Here is a 27,916-nt window from a genome sequence, read left to right on the forward strand (position 1 = left end):
TTGGTGCTGCCCACGTGTCAATCCCTTGGACCCCACTCCCCACTGCACCCCCATTGGCCCAATGCCCGGCACCTCCCTTGTTCTCCCTACCCCTTAAAACTTGCTGTCCCCCCCCCTCCCCCCGTCTCCTCCTGTCGGTCCCTCCGGGTTTCATTAAAGCCCGGATTAAGCCACAGTTGGAGTCCGCCCTCTTCTTTCCGCTGGTTGCAGCCTTTACCAGACTTTGTCCTGCCCAAGGTGTGCCTACAGCCGCAAGCCGGGCACTGCCTCAGGCGCTGTCCCGAAGGCATCTCTTGGGAGAAGGGCCCCTCGTGCTGCTGGCAGTGCTGGAGCCAGCCGGACGCTGACAGTTGAGTTGCACTGCTGCAACAAACACCAGAGGTTTATGTCCAAAAAGGAGACAGAGGAGTCCTTTTTCTTTATTTGAATAGAGGGAGAGGCCATGGGGCATTGCCCTGGGGTCTCCAATTTTTGGAGGACGCAGCCTCCCTTTTTATCCCAATTTCCAGCCACATTTCCCTTCTCTCTTTCCCCCTTGGCTGAGGTACTTGAGAGGTTCAGACTTCCTGATACACCTGATACCAAAGATTTCCCTCTAAGGTATAACCCTCCCTTTTAATTTTTAATTCTTACGGAATTTAGGGTTTTTTCTTCCCCATTGTTTCTTTCATCTTTCAATGTCAAATTTCATTTTTCAGCAAACCTAAAGTTTATTTGTAAAAGCAAATATCTTTTTTCATTCATCAATCAGTGGAATCCTTCCCATTGTTTCTTTTATCTCTCAGTGCCAGTTTTATCTCCCAGCAGACCCACAGCTTCTTTGTAAAGACAAATCCACTATTCCTTTCAAAATCAATTACCATGATAGCACAATCTGGCAAGTATGTGATCACAGCTAGAAATCCCCATTCCTTGGCACAACTGGCATGTGTGCAGTGAGTTGGGAGCCAGAGAGCTGCAAAAATGGGTGCTGGTGGGGATGCTCCTCTTGATAACCTCAGCAGCAAAGTGGCACAAGTTAGAGCAGTGATTTTCACTTTAGAACACCTTTGCCTTTGGGAGTGCACCTCACAGAGGCTGCTCCTCTGGAGTTTGAAATCCCATTATGGATGGGAAAGCATCCAGAAGGTCGAGGAAGAGCATCAGGCCGAGCCCTGCAGGGCTCCCTTGCATCTGGCAAGGAGCAAGTGCTGAAAGGCTCCTGCCCCCCTCCTCCTGTGTCACTTGAGCTCCTTGCATGCCCCAGCAGCTTCCTGGTGCCTCTGGCTGCAGATCCAGCTGAGATCCACTCGTGTCCAGAGATAAAATCCTCACGTAGCTCCACAGGTGCTTTGTTGCTTTGTCCCTGTGAGTTCTGCAGTGCCAAAGTCTGTAAACCTGCAGGTTTCTGGCCAAAGCTGCTCATATTATATTAGACCTGCTTCTCTTTTATACTGCATTGACAATATGTAGATACTGTATTAGCAGTCAGTTTAGTCATAATGAGCCACATAATCAGTGCCATACATCTCACACCTGACCAAGAGTGTTCTCTCTGAGCCTGCCACAATCCCCAGTGTTATCTGGGCCAAAGTACACCAAGGTGACGTGGTTGCTATCAGACTGTCATCCATGACCATCCTAAGGGCGTCCCTGGCTTCATGATGGGGATTTAGAGCATTAGCTCTCCAATTCCAGTGGCAAGGGACATGGTGGGACTTCAAGCAGTGGTTAAGGGTGGCTCTAAAAGCTCCAGGTGCTTCCCACAGGTGGAAAGGATCCAGTTCTCTGTCCTGAAAAGCTTCATTGGGAGAAGAAGAAGACTTTGCAGGATCTCATGGAGTTTGCACCATGCCTGGGCAGAGCCCAGCCTTCACAGATCTCTTCCCATAAGTCATTCCTTTCCCTGCTTTATTGGTAAACAAGGTGTGCCAATGCCAATCCTCGAGGTTCTTATGGCTCAGTAGGTTCTTCAAAGAGCTTCCCAGTTTCCCTTGGTCTTCTCAAGGTTTGTCTTCTGAAGAATATTTGGATGATTCAGTTTCTTTATCCTCAGCTGAAACCTCAAGGTTGGCAGTATCACTGGAGAAGAAACCACATCATTCCCATCATACACGTATAGAAATTGCCTTTTTTTTGAAATAATATTTTTTTCCGCTTAACATCTGTATTCCAGAACAGGAGAGAAATGCTTTGTGGAATCATACACCAATAAAAAATGAGGACTATCATGAATAAGGCCATTTGGAGATCACAAAGTTCACCAGTTCAGTTGCCCTTCCTGCCATTTACACAGCAAATGAAGAAGAGTTTGCTGGTGCTTGGTCCTTCACTGATTCTGGATAGTCTGCTCACTTTCTAGGTATAAACACTTGAATACAAATATTTCTCCCAGTTACAAAAGAGAACACACCACGAGCTCTCCAAATTCAGCAAGTGGCCCAGAAATCTTGTAATCTGATTATGGCAGTACCTATCTGAGAGCTCCAAGTATGGAGGATGGGCTGGCCACAAGCAAAGGCAACTTTGGGAGGGAGCACAGCTGCTACTCCTCCAGTTTCCCAAGTGGGAATAACCCTCCCACCTCTTCCACCAGAGCCAGAATGCTGCTGGGGGAGCCCTCAGCTGAAGGGGCCCTGGGAGATGTTGGGCACTAGCCTGTTGTTCAGCTCTGACAATCAGTGACTCCATCAGTGACTCCATCACCACAGATGGTGACAGATGATTCATCCTTTTCCTTTTCTTCTTCCTCTAGGTTTTTTTCTTCCTCTTGCAGTATCTCCTCTTCTTCTGAAGGAAAAAATTATCCATAAATAGAAGACAAGGCACATTGCCAATCCCATTGAAGCTGAGAGGTCCCACTTCCCCAACACTGGCCTGTCCCAGAACAATGGATGCTGCTGCTCCTCTCTGAATCCTCATGTTCATTCTCTCTCACAGGGGATCATGTCACCCCCTGCAATGCCACACACATCCAACCCTGCCAAAAGCCCTGCCAGCCTCTCTCACACCTTTCCCAAGCTTTTCTGCCTGGCCATCATCCTTCCAGGCCTACAACAATGTGCTGGCAAGATCCTGGGAAAAGGATCCTGGGAAAAAGCCTAAATGGGCTCAACTGCTCAAAACTCAGGAAGCAACCATGGAGGCCAAAGTGTTGGTCTGGCAGCCCTGCAAGTTCCAGGCTTGAGGAGATGGGTGTGAGCTGCCTGATGTGTGATGGCAGGGGAGAACCAGGGGATCTTCCTGGGAGCCAACAGACAGTGCTCACCTTTCAGCATCCTGGGGCGGTACTTGGTAACCCCAGGGAAGGTCCCCTTTCCCTTCAGGATGATTTCTGCTGGTTCCAGGTGAGCCACATGGACCTGGAAAGTCTTGTGGAAGACTCCCAGCTTTCCTGGCAGATAATAGACTTTGAACACTTGCTTCTGGCCAGGTGCAAGGAAACCCTGCAGGGACAGGAGAGGAGGAAGGGACTGCATCAAAGCTTTGATGGGGGATGGCTCAGGGGACAGACAGGCTGAGAAGACAGGTTCTCATCCAGAAGAAACCATCAGACCACATCACTTTCCACCTTCCTTGTGCCCAAAAGCTCACACCTCCAACCCTGGGGTGCAGTGTGTGCTCCTGAGCTCTCGCAGGGCTGGGGCGTTTTCCCCCCACTTTTTTCCCTCTTTTCCCCCTTTTTTCCTTTAATTCTCTCCTGGGCTGCCTGGCACAGGGCAGAGCCAATGTCTTGTGCTACTCACTGCATTGGGCACGACCACAGGCTCTCCAGGCAGAGGTTTTGCTGCAGTGCCAGTGGTGGAGCTTGGCACCACGTAGGTGAATTCCATAACCCCGGTGTTCCGCAGGGTCACCTGTGCTTTGAGGACTTTGTTAAACACCTGGAGAGAGGACAGAGGAGGGAGAAGTTACAGACACAGGCCTGATGCTGGCAACCTCCTTCCTCTTTCATGGCATTGACAGCACACAGCCACAATGCAACCACGCAACTACAGAGAGATGGTAAAACCATGTAAAGGCCAGCAATAAATGAACCAGGGGACCAGGTCCTCTGCTCTCTGAGGGGTCACCAACAGCCAGGAGAAACAGAGGATGTGCCACACTGAGATGTGTGAGACGAAGCCAAAAGCTTATGAAGTTAAAGAATGGAAGCTGTTGGTTCTGCATGTTGCTGTTTGTGGTTTGGATTTGTTCAGGTTGGTTTGTTGGGTGTTGCTGTGAGCTGGCAGAGGGACGGGGTTGAAGACCTGACCAAAAGGAAGGAGGATGAGAGGGGAGGGGACAGAAAGGTTGGCATCAGAGAGAATGGAAGTTCCTGAGTACCCCTCCGAGGGGAAAGGGGCCAGGGACTGTCCCAAAGGGGATACAAAGATTGCCTTTTTGTTGGAGGGTGTGTTTGCTCCTCTCTGGGGCAGGGAGACACACGTCCAGCTCAGCTGAATGGTTACTAATGACCAGTTTTGTTTTGCTTTGACAACTTTGTCCCCATTGAATCGTATCTAAAACTCAGTGCATTTCTGAGAGGCATTCCAGAAGAAAAGGCACCTGCATGCAAATATTGGCAAGAAACAGACAGGTGACAAGAGAGACACACAGGACAACACAGGCAGTGCCAGGAACTGGAAGTATCTGTGGACTTTAAAGTGAAAAAAAGTAAAGTGGGGATTATTCTGGGACATTGTTTTCAGCTACTGAAGTGACTGAAAGCCCAACTTCCTCCCTGGATGATTTTGTGGATCAAGCAAGAGCATTTGACAAGAGCATCTCCTTGGAGCTCAAGCTTTAGGAGCAGATCAGTGGAGGGATATCTCAGGGACAGGCCCCTCTGGACATCTTCACTGGGAGCCTTGTGCTGCCAGGAGGCAGTGCCAGGTGCCTTGGAGAGGAGGGTGTCCTGTCCCTCAGCCAGGGGAAGGGAGGGGAGGGTGGGGATGGCCATTTCAAACCAGCTGGGCTGCTGGACGTGTCTCTCAAAGGTTGCATCCCAAGGCCCAGAGCCAGCAGAGGAGCTGAGAGGGGCAGAGAGCCTGGGATGGAGGTGGCCATGATGCCAGACAAGGAGCTGTGGCAGGAGCAGCCCGCGGTACCTGCAGCCCCCAGTCGATCTCCTCCACGTCCAGTTGGTAGCTGGGGCACGAGGCCTCCCCGGCCAGCACCACCTCGTAGGTGGGGCCTCCCTGCACGTGGCACAGCGCCCTGACACTGGCCACGATGTTGGCGTGCCCAAAGAAGGTGAAGGTGACCTGCTCGCTCTCGCCTGGCTGCAGCTCACCCCACAGGGGCCGGACATCAAACACCTGGAGGGAGAGGAGGGGACATCGAGATGCTGAGAGTGGAGATGGATGCAGAAGAGCAGCTGTGTCCTGAAATAAAGTAGAGTCACAGCTGGAGGGGCCTATTCCCCAAACACAGCCAGAATCATCCTAATCTCATCCTGTGTCCGTGCCACTGACCAGTGCAGGGACCATGGGGAAAATCTTCTCCCATAATCACTTTTCCATGAGTATACACTACATTAAAGTCAACTGGAATGTCTCCTGGCAGCAAGAAATTCTCTCTGCTGCAGAACTTGTCTTTGGAAACACTTCTCACTGTCTTCAGAAAAACAGGAGACTTGGAGGTGGGAGCCCTTGGAGCTGGGGGAAGGCTCATCTGACTTCTGAGGCCTTTTTCCCTCTCTCTCACTCACATGCTGTTCCTTCAAGCTGCTACAGCCAGAGTTCCTACAAAAATGTCCCGAAAACCACCTGATGAGGTAAATGGGAGCAATGCCCTCCACAGGTGCTGCACAGGCAGCATCCTGGGGCAGCCCTACAAAACATCCCACATGGCCTCTCCAGTGACCGCTCGCTTCAGCAGAGCTTTGAGATGGACTGGGAGGGATGTGAGGCCCCTCTGTGAGCAGTGCTGAGGGCCACCAGTGGCACTGGGGCTACAGAACCACTTCCCACACTGGAAACATGGACGTGAGACAAATTCCCACTTACCTCCTGCATTCCCAACTTGGGGTGCTCCATCTCTGAGAACCAACTCAGTCCCCTCATCCTCACCGGCCTCTGAGACGCCCCAGGAGTGGATGCCAGCCCCTGTTAAAAAGCACCATGGGCTGCAGTGAGCTGGCTGCTCTGAGCAAGATCACTCTGCTGCAGGCTGCACCTCCTCACCCACCAGGAGCAGCTGAAAAGGGGCCTGGGCACAAATCAAGGGTGAAAATGTCCAGGCCATCAGTTGAGTGTGGGTCCAAGCCCACCCACAGATGAGACCTGGGCTCCATCTGCACCTCCTACATCAAACTTGCCTGGGAACTGGGTGCCCCCAGCACTCAGGCAGGGAGGGTTGGAACTACATAATCTCTGAAAGTCCCTTCCAAGCCAAACCATTCCAGGATTCCAGGATGGCCACTTGAATTTCCCTGGTTTACTTGTGCATACATGGCAACAACCAGGAAATAAAGATGATTTTATGCTTCTATTTGAAACCATTCAGCCACACTGTTCATATAGGGCTTTGTTTCTCCTGATTCAGAAAAACTGTGTAGAAACAACTGGTATTTATGTGTGAGCAGATACAACCCTTCTCCTTAAACTTAATGCCAACACTGGGCTTTTGAGAAACTCTTCTGCTTCCTTACACCTTTTTTTTTTTATTGCCCCATGAGCAGCCTCTGTTCCCCCTGATGCAGAACAAGGGGCCACTTCCCACTCCAAAGTACTAATGTTCACAGGCAAGTTGGCAGATCAAAGGCCTTTTTCCTTGTTTGGGGGAAAAGACGGTGACTTTGCAAAGTCTTGCTTTATAAAAGACAGCTCTGGAGCTGTCACTGCAATACCAGCTTCTGGGTGAAGGCAGAGATGTGAGTGCTCTAGCTGGGTTTGGAAGGGGCTCCGTGGAGATCAGGACTCTTCATGGATTGACACACATGGGAAGCTGGAAGCCTTCTCATCATGATGCAGATAAAGACCTCATTTTACATTGTAAAGAAAATAAGCCAAAAAATCCCAAACTCAGCACAGGTCTGTAGGATCTGAACGAGCTTCTCTGAGCAAAACTTTCCTATTTGTACCTCCCAGACACCCCACGTCCAACTGCCACTTTCAGGGCACAGGACAGAAGGACAGCAAAAAGGGAGGTTGGCACGAGTATGATTTTTTGGTGGCAAGTTGGGGAGGCAAAGCAAGTGGTAGGTGCACAAGAAAATCCACCTCTGTTTCCAGGGAATGCTCTGCATCTGCTGGCTCCTGGTCAGAGTCCTCCTGAGCAGAATCCTCCTGAGAAGAGTCCTCTTGAGCAGGATCCTCCTGGGCAGGATCTTCCTGGGCAGGATCCTCCTCATCAGAATCTTCCAGGGCAGAATCCTCCTGGGCAGAATTCTCCAGGGCAGAATCCTCCAGGGCAGAATCCTGCGTTGTTTCCGGGGTTTCAGCCAGCTCTTCCACACTTTCAGTCCTGGAGTATCTCCATGGAAACACTCCCTTCTTCTTTGGTGACTGTGGCTTGAATTTAGGTGGTGAAGGCATGAACCTGGAAAATAACATAACTGTGATGGTGAACCTGCAGTGGGAGAGAGAGGTGCCTGCAAGAGCAGCTCCTCACTGCACTGCAGCCCCTGGCTGGGTGCCGGGGTGCTGAGCTCAGTAACAGCCACTCCAGAACCAGGCTGGAGCAGCTCCATGCTGGGAGCAGCACGGGGATGATGATGCTCATACCTTATGGTGTGCACCTGGCTGTCTGTCAGGAATGACCAGTGGTAGTTGACAGGTAGTGGGCTGCAGTTGGTCATCCCCATATGCAACACTTGTTCAGTGTCATTTATGATGCAGCCAAAGTCCACGGCCTTGGTCGGGAGGTGGAGATTTGGGAAGTAGACTTCCCCCCGAACACGGACCTTCTCCACATGAGGATGCTCCATGAAGCTCACCCTGAGAACCTTCTTTACCACCCAGCTGATCTTACTGTTCTTATAAGCTGGGTTAAACCGGATGTAGAGATGAAGTTCCTTCCCCACATCCACTCTCAAAGGCTGCAAGGAGATGAGCAGTAATTAATCACCTGTGGGATGATGTCCCAAGGTCTGACAGCATGAAACAGTAAATGCTCCAAGTGACCCCAGCACGGGCTTCTCAGTTCATGGTTCATCTCTCTCCAGCAGGGCTCTGGCTGCAGGCACCACAGTCCAGTCCAGGATCCCTCAGGCTCCCGTTTCTGTGCTCAGCCCCAGTACAAGGGGGTGGCTGCTGGAGAGCTGGCATGGCTTTCCAGGAGACACCTTCCCTGCATTGCTTGCCTCCATCTGCTTTCCTGCTCCCCTCTCCTCATGTTTTAGAGCCAGGATGGATCTTCTCAATTCAGATAAGATTTTGATTCCTTCAGCAGCTCTGCTGATTCAGCTCAGGCCAATCCACTGCTGACACTACAGTATAAACTTCTCAACTTGAGGACCTCCCAACAGAAGTGCACCACCACATCCCTCCTCCTCAAATCCCACTGAAGAAGCCCACAGAGGCTCACCTTGGCATTTGCAGGGAGGGGCTTCTGGTTCTCATTGCAGACCAGGAAGGGCTGCTCCAAGTGCAGCACAATGCTGAATGGCAGGGAGCTGGTGTTTTTTAATGTCAAGAGCTGGTACTGCAGTGTCAGGGCATCACTGGGTTTCTACAGAAACAGGAGACAAGGGCAAACAACCTCAAGTGCCATAGACCTCCTTCCCCTTCCAATGCATGTCACATTTTTCAGCCCCAGAAGTGCATCTATTTCTATTTACTTCCAGCCAGTTTAAGAGTTACACCTTTAAATGCCAGGATGCAATCTGGTGACTTTACCTTTTCCACACGGAAAGCGATGGCTCTGGGGGACATTTGCACTCCAGGGCAAATGAAGTTGCAGATGACATCCACTTGCAGGATCTGTTTCTTTGTTATCTCTTTCCCCACCACAGCGTGACACAGCAGCCGCTCCTTCACCTCCTGCACACAAGAGTCCCTTGTCTCCCAGTGTGTGCTGGCAGGCCCAACACCCCACACTGCCTTGCCACCCACCCATGGGCCCCATTCCTGTCACTTGTTATTAGGGACTGTAGTTAGTCTCTGCTCTCCTCAGTAGCTCTCTTTTCTTTCTGTGCTGCCACCTATTTACTCTAACTATCTGTGCCCAGGGGTCCTGGAGCCAGGGAATGCATACCAGACTTAGCTGGCAGCTTCTCTGCAGAGTTTCATTCCCCTGGAAAGAAAGGTCCAGGTAGGAGAACACTCCCAGACTCTGCTAAAATCTCCCCCTCTGAGTTGCTCTCCAGGGGTGCTGCAAAACCTGGCTGCCCCTGGGACACCAGGGCTGGCTGAGACACTGGGGCAAGAAGTGATAGAAAAGTTCACCAAAGTCAAATTGTCAATTCTGATGATCCCTGGGAACAGTTTCCTGCCTGGATGGACATTGCACTGATCATTAGAGCTGGCACACTGTGTTTTCCCCTCCAGGACTCATAGCTAGAGCAGCCCTGTGCCCAAGTTTGTCTTCAGAGGAAAAGCAATGCTGCTCCCAGACACTCCTGCCATTCCCAGGGCTTTTCTTTTACTCCCTGGGTAAAGGGCTTTTCCCTCAGAAAAAGCACTTGACAGTAGTTTAATTCGCTTCCTGCCTGGGCTTCTAGTCTAAGTTCAACTTCTTTTCTCTGCTCTTCCTTTCTCCCTCAGCACATGACACAGGTAAGCCCTGTTTGCCCAAAGGAGCAGTACTTCCTTCAGCCTGTATTTTGGGATCAGCAAGTTGGGTTTATGGTAGTTAGGGAAACACAAAAGAGCCGAAGCAACTGCTGGTGGCCAGCAAGGAAAGCAACTGGCCTTGAAACAGTTTCTTGAAGTCACTTGCTCCTTTTGCCAGGCCACTGTCAAGGGGCTGCAGAAGAAGCTGCAGGGGGGGGATCTGGTGGGGAAGGCTCAGCCCTGGGCAGGGGCCTCACCTGGACAGTGCTGGAGCAGCCTTCCAGCACCATGTCCACAGTCTGGCCCGGCCTCAGGTCCACCTGCACTGGCCGCACCTTGAACACGGGGCTGCCAGGCCTGGGGATGGGGGCAGCCCCTCGGCCCTTGGTGGCAGCGGGGGCAGGGGCCCGGGAGCCGCGGCGGAAGGTGCGGAACCCTTCTGTGCTCCAGTACAGCCGCTGCGTGCGGCGGCCTCTGTTGGTCAGCTGGAAGTGGTAAAAGCAGGGACTGAAGCTACAAGAGAAGAGAGATGGAAAATGTCATGGCAGCTGTTATCTCCCTGGCATCACTCAGCTTCAGCTTCACCCTGATGGCATTCCCTGACTGCAATAAAACCTCTACCCAAAAGGCTGCCCAGGCTCAAAGCTTCAGCCCTGCCAGGTCTTCCAGCTTTTCCATTTCTGTGGCTTTTCAGGATATCTAGCAACTCTTGGATGACATATTTCTAAATGAATTCCTGTGGCTTCATGGAAACAGAGCTAGGACCTTGAGTACTGAAGAAGATCTAGCCTGAAGGGCTATGGAAAAATTGTTCCTTGCTGAACACACAGGAGATGTGGAAGTTTCTAGAGTCTCCTACCTGAAGCAGGACTTCAAGTCGAGCTTCGGAACGAGAGGTTTGTCTGTGACAACTGTGGTGCCAATGCCCACAGCCTGGAGAGAGATGACAGTCACAGGGTTGTTCTGAATGAACACCTTCACCTTCTCCTGGAATTTCACTGTGTCATTCAGGTTTGCTATGACAGCCACAGACACCTCAGAATTAGGGGGGACCACTCCTTTGCTGGGCTCAACCCTCCAGCAGGAACGTTTCCCAGCCTGTAGGACAAGACAAACACAAAGTTAGATGGAAGCCATGGACCCCACTCTGCTGTGAGGTGCAGGAAACAGGAAGGCTAAAGAGATGAGTATAAAAACCATAAAGGTTTAATTTCCCTAAATGTAAGCTATGGTGTCCAGCACAGCAACTCCCCAAGAGCTTATACAACCTGTATTTTACCTTCCTTTAACACACTCAGGTCATTAGCCCTGTTTTGCTCAACCCAAGGGATGCTCCTCCTCAGGAGAAGGTAATTCCCCCTGCTGGCTCTCTTTGGAGTGCTTGCCAAGGGAAGCTGTTTACTCCCTGCTGGCTTCCTGGCAGCAGAGCTGGGTGTGCACAAAGGCTCACAGCCAGAGGAAGGCAGGACTGCTCAAATCCCAGCCCAGCAGCCGCACAGCTGGAGGACACTGCTGAGAGCCTGAAGAATAACTCTGCAAAGCCAGCTGAGCAAAATCCCAAATCTGCTTTCCCAAGGGGCCATCAGTGCTTCTCAACACCCCCTAAAGGACTGAAGCCCTCACTCCCCACCAATCATCAGCTGTAGAGAGGTGCCCCAGTGCCCTCTGCCTAAAGAAAAGTCACCTCCAAATGCTTATAGCAGAGCAGGAAAGCAGGAAGCAGAAAGAAAACTGGACAACATGTGCTCTGTGGGCATGGCCCACTCTTCCCAAGAACTCTTGTCATCTGCTTTCTCATGGACTTCACAGACTGGCCAAGAGAGCTGGAGGCTGCCCAAAGGAGGGAGGAAAGGCCTTGCACCAGCACAGCTGTGCAGACACTGCTCTGCAGGTCTGGCCCTGGCAGGAGCACATGAAACCCAACCTTTACACACCATGAGCACCCAGCCAAGGGGCATTGCTCCCTGCAGAGGCTGAAAGCAGAACTCCATTGTGGAGTCAGGGAAAGCTGCCCTGCCAATCCTCCACTTTTGGATAACGTTTATCTCCCAAACAGCTGGAAAAGCAGCAAGAGGAAAATTCACACCCCTCCTCCTTGGCCCAGGAGGCTGTGGCTGGACTCTCACACAACACCTGATGATTTATCCACAGACACAAACAAGTCCACAGTGTCAGGGCTGGCTTTAACCAGATCCAGAAGTTGAACCCACCCAATATACAGAAGATCAAATGTCTTTTCAAAGCTTTTTTCAAGCCTTTCACAGATGCCCCTCCAGCAGGGAGCACATCCCACTCAGACCCAAGCCACGTACCCTTCCTGGCTGCTCCTCCTGCCAGAGGAGCAGCTGCAGCTCCAGCCCTGTGGCCTGTCCCCCTCTGTAAGCTCCAGGAATGCAACAACCTTCCTCTGCAGGTGATCTCCAGAGCCATTCTGCAATGCTACAGAGACCACAGGCTCTGGGGGTGCACAACCCTCACAGGTGCATTTGTTTGCAACAGCACTACTGGTCTGACCCACAGGAGTTGTGAAACTTGCCTCCCCATGAGCAGCTTGAGAGCAGATCTCACACCCTGGTTTCTGCCATTAACACAAGTTTGGCACAAAGCAAATGCAGATGGAATGGAGTCCATGGGGAAATCCATGCCCTCTTAGGAGCAAAGGGCCACAGGTTTCTCTTGTTCTGAAAGCTCCAAAAACATGACTTGCACAGTTAAGTATCTTCCACAAAATAGAGAGAACTTGCAAACACGATCCAAACTCATTTCTGCTCCAGCCTCTCTGCAAACTATTTCACAGAGGCGTGCCTGAGATCCTGGCTCCTCTTGCTTGCACTTGGATGGAATATCTTGCTTCCACTCACACAGAACAATACAGAAATGTTGCATCCAAAAAACAAGTCAAGGGCTGCTAGTAAGCAGCACTTTTCCCTAGAAAACAGCCCCACAGACACTTACCATCTCCACCTGGAAGGTTGCAGGAATCTCACACTGATTGGCAAGGTGGAGAGTTTTGGAATGATCTTCTAGGACTGGGATAGAGCCGAAGTTTATCTCCCTGGGATGGACATAGACAACGGGGCCCTGGCAAACGCACTCCAGGCGGATCTCCTGTTCCAGGAAGAAGGTAGGAAAGGTCAAAAAAAAGACACAACAAAGGCAGTTTTAAAAGTACAGCCAGCTCTAAGAGCATTCCTAGACTGGGGATAATGATGGCCCTTTGAAGCTGTCGGTGGTGCAGACTGAAACAGAAGGCCTGGAGCAAGTGTGGGGTCTGCAGTGATCCCACCTGAAAGCCACAAGCTCCCATTATCAGAGGACAGAGCCCTGCTGTTTGCCATGCTTGCTTCTTCACACCTCTTCCACATGGCTCTTGCCTTTACCTGCTGCCTGCTTCATTCACTGCTCCACCTTGGCCCAAAGCACCCTCCCACCTTTCACTGCTGCACAGCCATCCTTGAACACCGAGTTCTTTACAATTCAAAAAGCTACACTGGTGAAAGCAGCATGAGTCAGAAGCAAGGCAGGCTCTTCAGAGTCAAGATGAGGCAAGTTAGTTGCCTTCAATTTGTGCTTATGTGTAATATTCATATATAGGAGTAAGGGGCATTAATTAGCAATTGCATCATTCAAGCAGTATTTTTTCCTTAAAAAAAGGCTGAACTGACTTAATAGTCTGAAACTCAAAAGGATTGTTCTTGCAGAGCTGGCACAGACGGTGGGACAAGGAACATGGATCCCTTTGCTAAACTACCTGCTCACACCAGTGGAAACCAGGACAATTTATTCAATCTTGTTGGATTTCACTGGTCCTAAATACCCCAACTCTTACACAGGACTTGAAGGCATAAAACTCACAACACCAATAAGATTCACTGGAGGGCTTGGAGTATGATTTAACCACAGAAGAAACCAGCCTCCAGACCTTTTGCAATGTCTGACTTGAGGGAATGGCATTGACAACTGCCAGAATTACCTTAGTCAGAAGGAGCAGCATCCAGAAATGCACATCCCTTCGGGACATACATGACTGTGCAAAGAAGAGCCAGAAACTATGTACCAGGGCTGGTACCTCAAGAATAAGGAATAAAGCCCTGCATGATGAGGGATCTTTTATTCCTCTGGGAGAAGGCAGGCCCAGAGGGCTGCAGCCTGGCTGATGCTGCTGCCCAAGGCTCCCTGGAGGAAGCTGCAGGGAGGAGCTGTGCCTCACCAGCTGGCTTCACTTCTAGGTGACAGTGGGACAGAAGCAGCAGAGGCAGGGCAGAGCCCTTTGGAGAGGAGCAGAATAGCACCTGGAGGATGCCTGACCTGGCTTCAGTTAGGGTGTGACAATGGGACAGATCCTCACTGAGGAAAAGGCTTATAAAAACACACAAACCCTTCATCTACAGGATTCTTAAAAGGGACAAGAACAGCCCTGCTCAGCAGTGTCACGGGCAGTGTGACACACAGGAAGGAGAATAAGAGCAGACAGCAGCTTTGACCTCAGTGTTACTGCTACACACACCCCCCACATCCTGCAGCACTGCTGCCTTTGGTGGGGTGCTCATGGCACAAACCAGACTATGGAGGGATGAGGAGCATCTGTGCCTGGCAGGCTGGGCCTGTATTTTGTAGCCACTCTTGCTGTTATGATATATGCCTCTTTAGGAGCTCTTTTAGAATCTTCTTTACAATCCTTGGAATCTTCTTCAGAATCTTCAGAGTCCTCTTTTAGGAGGCTTTAGTTCAGGAATTGCTTGCCTTATCCATTTCCAAACTTGGTGGAAAAAACAAGCAAAGCCTGTGCTGCAGATGCAAGTTGTGTGGATATTCATATGGTTTTGGCTGGGCTTTTGTTGAGGAGATATGCTGGGTATTTCTCAGACCTGAGGGACCTGGCTTTCAGAGCCTCAGTCCAGCTCTGCACAAAACATTCCTTCAGTGTTTGCCTTAGCAAATGGTGCTGTAGCAGGATTCAGGGATGTCCCTGTGTGATGCTGAACAGTTGTAATGAAGCAGCACTTGTGTTCATCTGATAACACGGCAGAGAATGAGACCCAGGGACTGACCTGGGTTTCAGCCTGGGGGTGTTATCCCATCTCCCAGATTTGTAACTCTATGCTGGGTCAGGCACTGAGATTGCCACCTGTGAGACTCCCACTCTTCCTCTTTCCTAGGCATGAGCTGCTGCTTGTGCCCCCAGTCCCCTCTGTCCTTGTCCACCAGCCATAAATCACAAGTTCCTGGAAGAATCCCTGTGCAGTTTCCACCCCACTGGGATGAGCTGCTCAAGGCACACGTGTCCCCTTGCTCTCACCAGTGGGGATTCGCTCCCAAACACGGCCAGCTTAGCAGTGATCTTGCACTGTCCCAGCAACTGGGCCTCGAGTTCAATTGGGATCTCCACCGAGCTGTGAGCCTCGATAATGCCAGAGGGTGCAGGGCTGAAGTACCACAGAGCAGCCTCCTTCTTGTGTTCCTGGCAGGGACAGAATCAAAGGCATCTTCAGGACTGAGGAAACTTTAAACTCCTTAACCTCTACCACAAGAGCAACTCCCACATGCTTTTAAAAATTCTCAGGAGGAAGCAAAAAGGCAAAAAACAAGATGCAAGGTGTAGGTGCTGAGCATCACCAGGGGGTCCAAAAGTTGCTGCATCAGAAACACCCACCTGGGTGCTGACAGCCTCCTTGCATCAGATTTTCACTACCCTCTAAGCTCTCCCACTTGAAAACAAGTCAAGGACTAGACTCTAAACATCTTCCTCAAGATGTTAAACTGCTTCCTAAATTTTGTATTTAGGTTCTTGTTCTCAGAAAACCTTTAGCTTTGAATAGAAACCAGCAAGGTCTTATCCAAACCCATTTATTCCCCTAATAAGCCCTCAGTAACATTTGAGGGGAGGAGATGGATGCAAGGCCAAACCTGAGTGAGAACACAGTAGGAGGCAGGAAAGTCGCTGTCATTCACCAGGGTCACCTTCTCATCATAACGGACCTTCAAGCAGCAGTGCCCCAGTTCCAGGACAGGGTTGAGCACTTGCAATGAAGGAACGATGCACCTGGGCAGAGATGACCCCAGGGCAATTAGAGACACTGGGAGCATGGAGAACTTTTGTCCTCCAGGAGCATGCAATGGAACATAAGGTAATTGCAAATCTAACAGAGTAGAGTAGTAGAGTAGTCCTACAGCAGTCCAGAGCTGTCTTAGCAGTTTTTCCCCTTCTCTGCCCAAGAACACTTGCAAGGACTCCTGTAACAGTCCCAGTGGTCCATGAGCTCTGGGGGAGCCTTTCCAGTGAGGACCAGTGCCCACCAAGGCTCAAGGAACACAGACTCCAGTGTATCAGTGAAAATGACTCCCTTTTCTCCTCCAGCACTGTTGTCCTGCCTAAAAACTGAATCATCTCTTCCAGCAGTGGAGGGCAAAAGGCCCACAGTGCAGGTGATCAACTTCTCCCAGTTCTTAGAGCTCCCTCAATTCTTTCCCCCATGGGTCTCTATAGTAGAGGCTGTATTGCACTTGAATATGCATGTATTGTACTTGAATATCTGTATAGAGGCTTTGCCCCGGGAGGTCCCGGTTGTCCTTGATGGGCTGCAGCTGTGATGTCCTTAATTGGGCTGCTGCTGTGACCAATGAAGAGAACTGGGATAAAAGGGGGGTGGGTTAGGTAGTCAGGGAGAGCTTTGGAGGAGCCCTGAGCTGAGAAAGAACAAGATGCAGGAGAAGGGGGTCTGTGCTGTGAAGATCTGCAGCCATAAGAACATGCCAAGGAGGTATGGGACTTTAGAAATCTGATAACAACAGTATGGGACTCCAGAAATAGAACAACAACAGGTCTCTACACTGAGTGTCCCCATTTGTGCTTGCTTTACAAAACAGCAGCCCAGGCACTGCCTGGATGGCTCTGCCTGGGAGAGGGAACAGCACCAGGGAACTGCATCCCTCTTGGCATTAAACTGACACCCACAGCAGGATGGAGTTCTGCTGCAGCAACAATGACTTTTGGTCTCAACTCTGAGAACATGACTCAAAAGAGCCAGAGGGATGCAGTGAAAGCTGAGCTGACCTGCCACATCAAGGACTACAGTCATCTTTGTAAGATCTTTTGCTCTTTCCACTCCTGCCTGGAGACTCTTCCCCACTGCACATGCAGTGCTGAAGTGAACCAGACCCCAGCTCTCAGCAGGCTGCTCCCTGTGTTCCAAACCACTGCTGCAGGGTGGTCACAAGCAGCACAAGTTCACCACTTGCAGGAAGGACAGGCAAGCCTTTGGAAATTTGTTCCAGCTCAAGCACCAAACCCTAGGCCAACAGTTAATAATGTTATTCCTGCTCCCTTTAGAAAAAGGCCTGGGGCCATGGCTGGCTGTGAGCAGGAGGGTATCTCACTATGGGCTGCTTTCCTGGCACTGTTCTCATGTCTAGATGGGCAGATCCAGCTCATGAAGCAACACTTCTCCTTTGGAGCTGCAGCCAGGCAGTGTGCTGGTGCTGGATGCACGAGCAAAGACAAGCAGGTGCAGGAAAGGTGTTGGTACCTGGCTGTGAGGGGCAGTGCAAACGCCTTCTTGCCGACATCTTCCGCGTCCAGCACCAGCTCCAGCTTGTACTCCCCAACAGTGTTGGGACACAGGGTGACCTGGCAGAAAAGAAAAGAAGTGCAACAAATATTTGCTAACTCCCAAAATCTCATCACCCATGTGTGCTGGAACTCTTGTTCCATGGTAGACAAAGGGAGGATTTTGCTTTAATTTTCCTGCTGGTCCATAAGTAGAGCAACAGGCTTTGAGAGTAAAAAAAGCCCTCTGGCAATATCAGATTTGCTAAAGGGGCTAATTTTTCACCTGACTATAATGACAAAAATGCAGAAGTCTGTTGTCTTGAATGGAATGAGTCCAGCCTTACAGCAGGAAGCTGAGGGCAGTGTGGCCCAGCACATGCTGGGCAGTTCATGGCTGCAGAGTATTTTCTGTCCCCACTGAAGATTCCTGCAGTGACTACAACTCATCTGCTGTCCAGGAGATGAGAAACAAGCAGGAAGAAAAGAAAACGGCTTCCTCCAATGATATCTCTCTCTTTAACAGCAACTTTCTGTTTTCATCCTTCCTCTGCCCACTTGCAATCAAAGAAATCACTCTCAAAAACACAAGAATGGCTTCTTGACCATATGGTATTGATCTCAGTGTAGGATTTTGGAAACAAACCAGTGCTCCTTGAGGAACATCCCGGGTAAGCCAGCTAGCAGAGGCCTCCCAGCAGTGCAGATCTCTCACTCCCAGGATGCTCAAAGCTGGCACCAGAGCTAAAGCCCTCCCACACTGCAGTGAAGCTTCAGCCCCAGCAGCTGGGCTCTTCCCATACCTTGATATCCTGGGATCCCAGGGCACGGACGGTCCCGCTGCAGGGACTTATGGTAAATTCCTTTGGCCTCCTCAGAACTTGAGCTGCCCTCCTCCAAGCCTGGCTGCTGGGTTTGACTATCTGAGTAGAGCTGTCAATACTGGGCAGTCCCACGCCATCCCCAGGAACGTAGAGGAAGAAGCCCATGGGTGTTAGGGAGGTGTTAAACAGGCAACACTTCAAGGTGCGAGGAAAACCTAAGAAAATGACACAAATACCCATTTAGGCATCAATATCTCATGACTGCTGGTGTGAATATCCTGCTGGTAGGATAAAACTGGGCTTGGATTTTACTGCTTTGTGATCTGAACTACAGCTCATTGCAGTGGATCTATGGCTTGGCTGGCCAGCTATGTGTGGAGCAGACATCTCCCAGCCTGCTCACCAAGAGTCATTTAAACCCAGATGGGGAGGAAAAACCAACTGCAGGCACAGCCCAGGGCTTCTCCATGCCCATCAACAGTGACTGCAGCAGGGAGGCAAGAGAGGCACAAAAAGGATGTCACAATCTCAAATGCCACTGAGGGAAGCACATGCAGACAACATTCAGCAGCACAGTTAAAAGAAACAAAGATAAAACAGCTGCCCCCAGCTGAAGAAACCTTAGGAATGAAATCAGATTAAGCAGGATGAATCTGCTATTACAGAACCATATTCCTGCCTGGTGCCTTTCTTTATTGTGCCACTAACTAAAAGGGAAACCAGAAGTGGCCAAACAGTGATGCTGACTTTTTATTCCTTTGGTCCTGTTTGATCTCATGATGGCAAAAGGGTACCTGAGGCACCAGCAGCCCTGGAATGAACACCCTGAAGAGGCTGTGGTGGAGGAACACAAGTGATGAATGCTCTTATGTTCAAGTGCTCCATTTCAGCACCACACCAAGCTCTGACACTGTGGTGCCAGCCCAGGGCACACTCACCAAAGGCAACGTCACCGAAGTGCAGGGCAGGCACATCAAAATGGAAAGTGGGTCCCATCACAGAGCCCCTGCAGGGACAAAGGCAGGGAGGCAGTGCCTCTGTTAAAGGGAATCACAAAGGGTTTGGGTGTCCTTAGGCAGAGGATGGACAAAGGCAGGGAGGCAGTGGCTCTGTTAAAGGGAATCACAAAGGGTTTGGGTGTCTGTAGGGAGAGGGTGGATAAAAGCTGCTGTCAGAGCCACCCTGGGTTTCAAATCACCCCAGCACCCTGTGCTCAGCACAGCACCCATGTGGGCAGGAGGCAGCCAAAGCAAAGTGCTCAGCAGCTGACAGATGCCCAAGTCCTTGGCACAGTTCCTGCTGCACAGTTCCTGACTCCCACATCAGCCCTTTGCTGGCTGTGCAAAGGAGGCACCAGAGCACTCTGTGCACAGGAGCTGGGAGCACAGCTTGTCCCCCACAGCATGGCCATGAGAGGGGAGCTGAGGCTGCTGCTGCCCATCTGGCATGGATTATTAATGGAAGTTTTTAAAAACACTGCTGCTGCTGCAGAATCCTCCAGGCTGGCCCATCTGCAAAGCCCTGGGGGCCTTGCTGGGTGTTCAGGTGGGACATCCCAGAGCAGCTGCTGCCCAGAGCTGCTCCATCCCACTGCCTGCAACAGCCTAAGCAGGAGACATCCCTGCAGGGAGTAGCCACTCCTGCTCCTGGGTACCCACACAGGGCAGCAGGCACCCCCAGACTAAAGTGATGCCAGAGCCAAGATTAAGACGTCAGGCAACACCTTTTTTCTCTGTTCCACCACAAAATGAGGCAGATGGAAGATGATTACCCAGAGACAGCTACAGATGTGCCCAGCAAGCTCCCAAAGCCCTCCTCACCTGACAGTGAAGGTCACAGGCTTAGGGGATTCGGTCACATGGAAGTGGAATTCTTCCTCAAACTCCCCCCGGATGGTGGGACAGAAGGAGACCCGGATGACCTGGAGCTTCTCTGGTGCCACGATGCCCTCCTGGGGCAGGAAGGTGAAGCAGGAGCCCATGGCTGTGGTTGGAGGGATGAGCTTGAAGGGAGCCTCAATAGGCCCATTGTTGATCAGGTATGCCTGCAGCAGCAGAAAAGCAAAGTGGAACTACATGAGGAATGTTCCTTTCTTACAGAAGTCTGAGTCACTTTCAAATTAAACTATTAACTGCTGTAAAAGACAGAGGATGCCCTGTGCTGCTGCATGGCAGAAGCAAAAAAATACAACTTTGAAATACAGCTTTGTATAGCTTTGGGTTTTTCATGCAAAGCAGTGATAACTTCACATAACCAGAGTCACTCTGGGGTTTTCCCACTGGCAGAGACAGTCCACTTTGACCTGCAGCCCAGAGGGGCTGCTCAGCATCACCCAGTTCATTCACAGCTGGCCCTAAGAGCAGCACTGGGCATCACAGCATTACCAGTGTCATCACCACAGTGATTTCAAATGTGCCCAACCCCACCATGGGCAGGGCATGTTCAGCTTCCATTGCAGCCCAACCTGTTTACAGCAGAGTGGGAGAAACCAGGAGCAAAGATGTAGAAAGTTCCTTTGCTTCTTTCCCAGAAACACTTGGCTCTTTCTAGAGCCAGAGGTACATCATGGCTGAAGTGTGGTGAGGGACTGGTCAGCAAGGGAAAGCACTGCCAAGGGCTTTGAGCAGCGCTGAGCCAGGAGGGTGGATGGTTTTCCTCTGACTCCCATGAATATGTAGGAGGGACATGACTGAAAACTGTTTGCAGTGGACTTGAAATCAAATGCAGCCAGTTTGTTCCAGCTGCTTTTGGACAGCCTGAGCACAAAGGTGATTTGTGTCTGGGACTGGAACAAAAGCCTCTGAACGTGCAGCTTTTGGACCCAGTGTTGGTTTCATGTGTCAAGCAGTTTTGCAGGAAGCCTCCCAGCTGATCTCCAAAGAAGACTGCCCAAAAGCAGGGACTGGGGTCTCATGAACAACAGACCCCATCCAAAAGATCCAGATTCCAAGAAATCCCCCAAATTTAACTAGTATCCCAACTACCCAAGTTGCCAGGAATTCCACAGGTCCACAAGGCTCACTGCTACCCTAGGAGCCACCAGGACCCACCCCAACCCTGCTGCTTACCTCATATCTGTGGGTTACTCTGACAAAAACCTCCCCGATGTTCAGTTCCTCAAAGTGGAAATGGACCTGGGGCCCAAGGCCTTCCCCTGTGAGGAGCAGGGGCAGCCTGTTCTCACGGCCTGGGGAGAGATTTCTATTTCAGTACAGTAATTCCTTCTGCTATCCTGCATTTGCCAGGCTGCCTTAGTGCTAGTCCCTGACTCTGTGCTTCATGGGACCGGCTCCTGATGTCCCAGGAGCAGATATGGACCCTTCTCTTCCCTCAGGAGATGCAGTACATCCATAGAGACCATCCATTCTTCTATCCCTATGTTGAGCATGGAACTTTAGGAAATGCCAGAAATTTTGTTTTTCCTACTTCTGGGTGCACCTCCCTTGGGTGTTTTTCCCAAGGGAGGAGGAGCAGACTAAATACAGGCAGCATTCAGAACAGCTGAGAGGGGAAAAAATCAAAATAGAGGAGATGCCCTGGAAGCTGCAGGGACAGTGGGCATGTGCCAGCACTGCCCTGCCGAGCACAGACCCTCCCCAGCAATGGCACAGGGGCCCAGTGATCTGGGGGAGTGTTTGCAGCCGGCCTTCGTTGCAGTGAGAGGGGCAGGGGAAGGAGCCGTACCCGAGATGTCGCAGTAAACTGTTCGCTCGTACACCTGGGCTGCCTGGGGCGTGAAGAACACGCTGATTTCAGCAGAGCAGTTCGGCCTGATCTCACCCTCCTAAAGCAGAAGGAGACACCAAAACATTCATCTTCAGACATCACATTTCTTGTTTTCAACCACAGTCCTGTAAGCTGTTATTTAGAGCATCAGTGACAAGCAAGGAGTGAGTAACACTCATCAATAACACTGCCAACAGAGTTTGGAAGCTTTAGTCAGGCTCCTGCTGCCTGCCAGGGGCCCACAGGGCAGAAATGCTTTTTGCAACCAGCTCTCTGACCTCACCAGAATCCCCATGACTTCTCTCTTGGCACACAAAGCCAGCTGAGGCAGGGATCAGTCAAGTGACCTTACTCAGGGATGAGGAGGAAGAGGAAGAAGAGAAGCAGGAAGGGAAGCTCTCAGCCATCATTTACCTTCGGCTGAAGGGAGAAAATGTCGTCTAACAGCATGGGATCCCCTCTGATCTTTGCTATCTCACTCTGGAAGGTGTGGTTGAGAAGAGCAAGGCGTTCTCGGCAAGTGATGTCCAGTTCACGCTCCTTCAGAAAACCATACAACTTCTGCCTTTGCTGCTGATATATCCTGTGATACTGCCTGCAGGCATAGGAAAGACAAACCCAGCAGGTTGTTTAATGAGCCATGTCTTTGCTGAGAGAAGTGGAAGTGCAGGAGCAGCTCCCCAGCAAAGGGCTGACCCTGAGCCATGGGGTCCCAAATGGATCAGAGGATCACTTGTTCACTCCACACTTGCAAGCTCAGGAGAGCTTTCCAAAGCCAGCAGCACTCAAGAGAACCTTCTGGCTCAAAGCCTCTGCCCCAGCTGAGGGAGAATCCAGCAGCCACCTCAGGCAGCTTTTCCTGACACACAAGTGCTTGGGGGAGGCAGGTAGCGATGGGCTGGTTTACTTACCCAAAGCCATTCAAAAGCACCAGTAGCTCCTGAAGCCATATGTTAGTTCTACCCTTGGGCAAGGCATGGCACTGAAATGGATCTTTCCAACCTACCTCAGCCTCAGCTGATCCTCCTGTTCCTGAGTAGCAACAGCCTTCCACTGGAAGCGGGCTGTGATATCACTGCGGTTGTGGATGAGCACAGTTGCGCTGTTTGACATGCTGATGTACGTCTTCTCCAGGGTCACAGTGTTCCTGTCCAGCCCGATTGGGGCCTCCACAGCTCTTGCATGAAGGCTTGTGTGGGTGTCTTCACCTGGAACAAAGCAAAGGGCAGTCTTTGCTCACTCACTGGCTGATGGAAGCACAAGGAACAGAGCAAACCACAGGCAGCAGAAGAAAGTGTCACAGCTTTTAGCTGAACGAGCAGTTCCATGGCTCAGTCCATGTATCACAAGCTGAGAGCTGCATGTGCACAGCATGACAATGTCCTGACAACCTGCCAGCATTTCACCCTCTAGACCAAACCCCTACCAAAGGCTCCCTCATTTCCAGAGCTTTCAAAGCTTCATTATTCCCAGCCAGCTCCTGGGATTCTTCTGGGCTCAGACTTCAAGCTCACTGTTCCTGTTGCAGGTGAGCTTTTCCCAGGTGAGATGCAAACAACAAATACCTGACATGCTCTCTAGAAATGGCATTTACATGGAGCTCTACAAGGATCAAGATGACAAACTACACGACTACAAACCAGATGACTAGAAAATGAACCCCCTGAAAACTATCATCATCTCCCTCTTGAAAGCCACGGCCACAGCAGCCTTTCTGCTTAGAACAGGCTCTGCTCTGAGGGATGCACAGAGTGCCCTGCGCAGTGCCCAGCACTCACCTGTGTCGTAGTGCACAACAAGGGACCCGGAATGGTCACCAGTCTTCAGTGGCTGAAATTCCACTGCCACCTGCACAGCGTTACCAACATCCAGAGCTCCCATGGTCGGAATGACAGAGAAAGGGCTGCAACACAGAGATAGTAGGACTCTTGGTGGAGATTTGGGGATGTTAACCCTTTTGCAGTCCAGTTCTGCTCACTTGTGCAAGCAAAGAGCAAACCAACCACAGTCAGCAGAAGACAGAAGAGACAGGTCAGAAACAGCTGCTGACTCTAGTGTGAGGAGATCCAGCCCTCACAAGATCCTGTGGGATGAAATGACCTCATCTCCCCCATACTCTGTATCCAGCTCTCTGCAATGAGGCTCAAGGGTCCTTTGCATCTTGCTTACCTTCATCAGGTATCAGCTCCCCTTACTGACAGAGGGCAGTCAGCTTCTCCCCTTACTGGGCAGAAGCTATGGCCATGAGGATACCAAGGACCAAGTACTCTTGGTATAATTTAGAAACAGAGCTGACCAGTGAGCAAAGCTGGCAATTTTATGACCAAGTCTCTCAAAGCACCATTCACCTGCACTTTTGGTAAATGCTGTGTGCAAGGAGGCTGCAATCTGTTTCAAGTCCCATGGTACCATTATCTGCTACAGCCAAACGTTCTTTTGTCCACTGGTGCCTTAACTGCCATTATTAAATGATTTTATTTTGGGAGAATTGATCTCATTAAAAGCTGCCTCCCACACCAAGGAAGACAGAAAAATTATGGCTAATTGAATTGCCTCATGTGTCCACTAACACTTATTGCAGGAAGAAACCCAAATATCATCTAATCTTAACATACATTACTTTTAAGTGATGGTGTAACACCTGGCATCAAACAGCATTAACTATTCTAATAAATTCAGTCTGTTAGGTTACAGCAGCTCCATCTCTGTGCTGAAAAATTCTGTCCAGAGTCAGCAGCTCACAAGCTCCATCTTTCCCTCTGTCACTGCACCCCGGCTCTATTTCATCTACTTCAATATTTAATTCCTGAAGTTCAGAAACTCTTTAAATCCCTATCAAGCAGGATCCAACATGCTCTATAGCACTCAATAGAACTGCTGGCAAGCACATTGTAGAAGGATACCAGACTTTATTGGGTATTTATTTTGGTGGTGACAAAACAAGTTCTGGAAATCCCAGAGAAAAATCGTGCATGGATTTACAAGTTCCTGCCTACATATTTGCACTGTCAAAAGCAGCAGCCTGTTTGAGCAGCATCTGAGGAGCCTGGACTGGAGCTGCCAATAGCTTTGGCAGGCTTTGGTGGAAGCTCCTCTCGGACCCTCGCGTTTCACAGCAGAAAAGTCAATTTGCCTTTTGACCTCTGTTTTGCCAGGGAAAAAAAAATCAAAGCCACTCAGTTGCCTGAGGTTAGACAGCAGGTCTGTGCTGCATTCCTGAGCTCAGCTCCTACACCAAGACCTCTGGAATCACATAACTTTCAACACACCACCAGCCAAGTGAACTGGTTTCCTTGCAGATATGGTGTCAAAAATGCATTACCCTCTCCGGTTCAGCCAACAGCAGAAACAGTGATTGTCTTCTGAGACTGACAGGAACAGCACAGGCTGTCCACAGCACAGCTCACATGAGGCATCTGATGCAGGGACCACTGGAGAGCCACGTGCCTGGGGCCTCCCAGAGAATGGGTCTGTTTGGCTGGCAGTGGTGAGTAAGCATTTCAGAAGCTGCTTGTGCTCAGCAAGCCAGCTACCAACGTGTTCCAGCACCCTCCAGGAAATCTGGGACAGAGAAAGCTCAAAGGCTGCATCCTGCTAAGAACACTGAAAGCAAGAGCAGATGCCATCCATCCTGCTCACTTCCAGCCAGGGCTGCAGGGCAGCAGCTCTGATGCTCTGGTTCCTTTGCTGCTCTTTCCCAACTCTGCTCTCACCCAAAGGTGATATCCTTTGCACAGGAACAGATGAGCTGCCTCACCTCTGGGTGCTCAGCTGGTAATGAGCTGTCCGGTTACCGACATTGCGAACCAGCAGAGTCTTCTGGGTGCTGTGCTTGACCGGACACTCGGAGAAGTCCAGCTGGTCAGGAAAGTCCAGGATGGCTCGGGGACCAATGGCCCGGATTGGCACAATGAACTCTTCCCTTTCAGTGGTGCAGAGGAGCTGGTGGAAATAATCCTGTGGGAAAAGAAACTGTCTCAGCACAGAGCCTTTATCCCCATCTTAAGCACAGGCAAAGAGTATCTCCCAGTTCTAGATCCTCTGAAACCAGAACAGGTCCTCAAAACCCAGGCCAGATGCCCTGAATCCAGCCTTGCAGGTCCACTTTCCACTGCAGACACCAACCTCTTGGGCCCTCCAGACTCACCTTTTTCTGCCCAGGGGTGAAGAGGATGCGGACAGTCATGTAGAGGCCCGGTGGCACCTTGCGGCACGCGTCATTGGGGCCCACCAGCTGGAAATAAGGTGAGCTCTTCATGGTGACCTTCACCAAGTGAGGAACCTGCAGGAGAGACATGGAATGATGGTTTTTCCACTTGTGGAGACAAGTGGACATGCCCTGGTGCCATCCTTAACCACTCTTCTGTGCTCTCCTCTTCCAGCACAGCGTTAAACCTCCACGTCCCGGCACTCACCTTGTCCCTGTTCCTCAGAATCAGCGGCACTTCACAGACCTCATTGGGGCTGTAGTTCTGGAACACCACCTCTGGTGGGCAAGGCTGAATTGAGCTCTGCTCTGGGTCAGCTGCTGAGAACTGCAAGGAGAGGCCAGAGAGAGCAGAGACAGGTTCAGCTGCTGGGAGGAAGATTCTGCTCCGATCCCCAGTGAAGTAGAGACTCTGGGTGAGCACATCTGCCCAGCCCACACTGCGCAAACAGTGGCTCTCCCACCTCTGCCCTGGACTGATGAAAAGCTCCTGGACCAGGCTGAGCAGGCTCAAGCCAAGCTGCTCTTTTGGCATCCTCCTCAATTATCACATCAAACAGCAAGGGCAGGGAAAGGCTACCTTGTGATGGGAGGTCCCAGGCTTGTCTTGAGGCTGGACAGCCTGAGGCAGCCTCAGCTTCTTAGCTCTGGCCAGCCTCTGCTTGGTGCTCAGAGACATCTCCTTCTGGAACGCAGAGGGAGTCAGCTGAAAGGCAAAAATCCAGCAAGAGTCTCAGAAATGCCCTTGCTCATGAAGGCTTTTCTTCTTCACTTATTACTGATGAATAATTTGTGATCACAGCCACTAGGACAGTTCTGGAAACCCTGGAAGTTGCCTGCTGAAATACTTAGCACCAATAAATTAATAATACAGAGTGCAATAGACATACTCCAGCCACATGGCTGTGTCCCATGAGTCTCTCTGTGGTTTGATGGGACATGTTTGGGGATTTCTGCTCTTTGGGCATTTGTTTCCTCTTACATTTCACTGGATTGAGGCAGTGACCTTTCCAGAGAGTGGGGAGGAGCTCTCAGAACTGCCTGAACTCCACCCCTGCACAACACTCAAAACTCACAGGCAGGAGATAGCACTGCTGGCTGAGTCTAAGGGAAGCAAGCAAGAGAAGCTGTACCAAGAGTGAGGTGCACAGGAATGTGTCCAAGTTTTAGCTCTCTCTGTTACTTAGCATTGGTTTTCTCTGTCTGGGCTGACAGAGCCCTCGAGAGAAGAAAACAGAGGGATGTCCTTGGCAGAGCCTCAGCAGTGGGGCATCTTCAGTCAAGTGAGCTGCAGACAGCAAGGGACCTTTGTGGCCCTGGCTCCAGTGCTGCCTGCAGGGCTGCATCTGTGCCCACCCAGGAGCTGGGAGAGAACAGCTGCTTTGGAAGCTCTTCCAGCTGGGACCAGCCGTGGCTCTCAAGGCTTGGGGCAGAGTTTGAGCTTTCCCCCTCACATGCCCAGGTGCCCAAGGGCAGCTTGGTCAGAGCAGCACAGGTGAGTGCCCAGCCTGACAGAAGGAATTGCTGTGGCAAAGGGGAAGGAAAGAAGCCCATGCTGAGGGCTTCAGCTGTACATTGGTTTCACTTGGCTCTGCTGGCACAGCCAGGCAAGGCGCTGGGCTGTCCCTGACACATCCCACAGTGTTCCCTACTGCACCAGGACAGCCCCAGCAACAGGAGCATGGCACAGAGGGCTGGGGAGGGGATCTGCGGCTTCAGAGCACTGCTGGACAACAGGGGCAGGGAGAGCAGGGACACCAGGGCAGTTTCCAGCCTTAACACAGCCCCAGGGGCTACTCACATTATTAGGCTTAAGTCCTTCCCTAAGCAAAAGTCGAGGTGTTGGTGTCCTTCCTGGGAATCCAGATGCCATTGTGAAGTGATGATGTCACAGATGAGTGACAGTGCCTCAACAGAACTGGAAGGAACAACAATG

General features: G+C 50.9%; 1 pseudogene; it reads right to left on the reverse strand.

Annotated features, from left to right (window-relative positions):
• Positions 1-412: 412 nt before the first annotated feature.
• LOC139596211 (hydrocephalus-inducing protein homolog) lies at positions 413-27,894 on the reverse strand (annotated as a pseudogene).
• Positions 27,895-27,916: the final 22 nt, after the last annotated feature.

Source organism: Agelaius tricolor, unplaced genomic scaffold (assembly GCF_023055355.1).
Source record: "Agelaius tricolor isolate 1412-34295 unplaced genomic scaffold, bAgeTri1.0.p SCAF_15, whole genome shotgun sequence".
Taxonomy (NCBI): Eukaryota; Metazoa; Chordata; class Aves; order Passeriformes; family Icteridae; genus Agelaius; species Agelaius tricolor.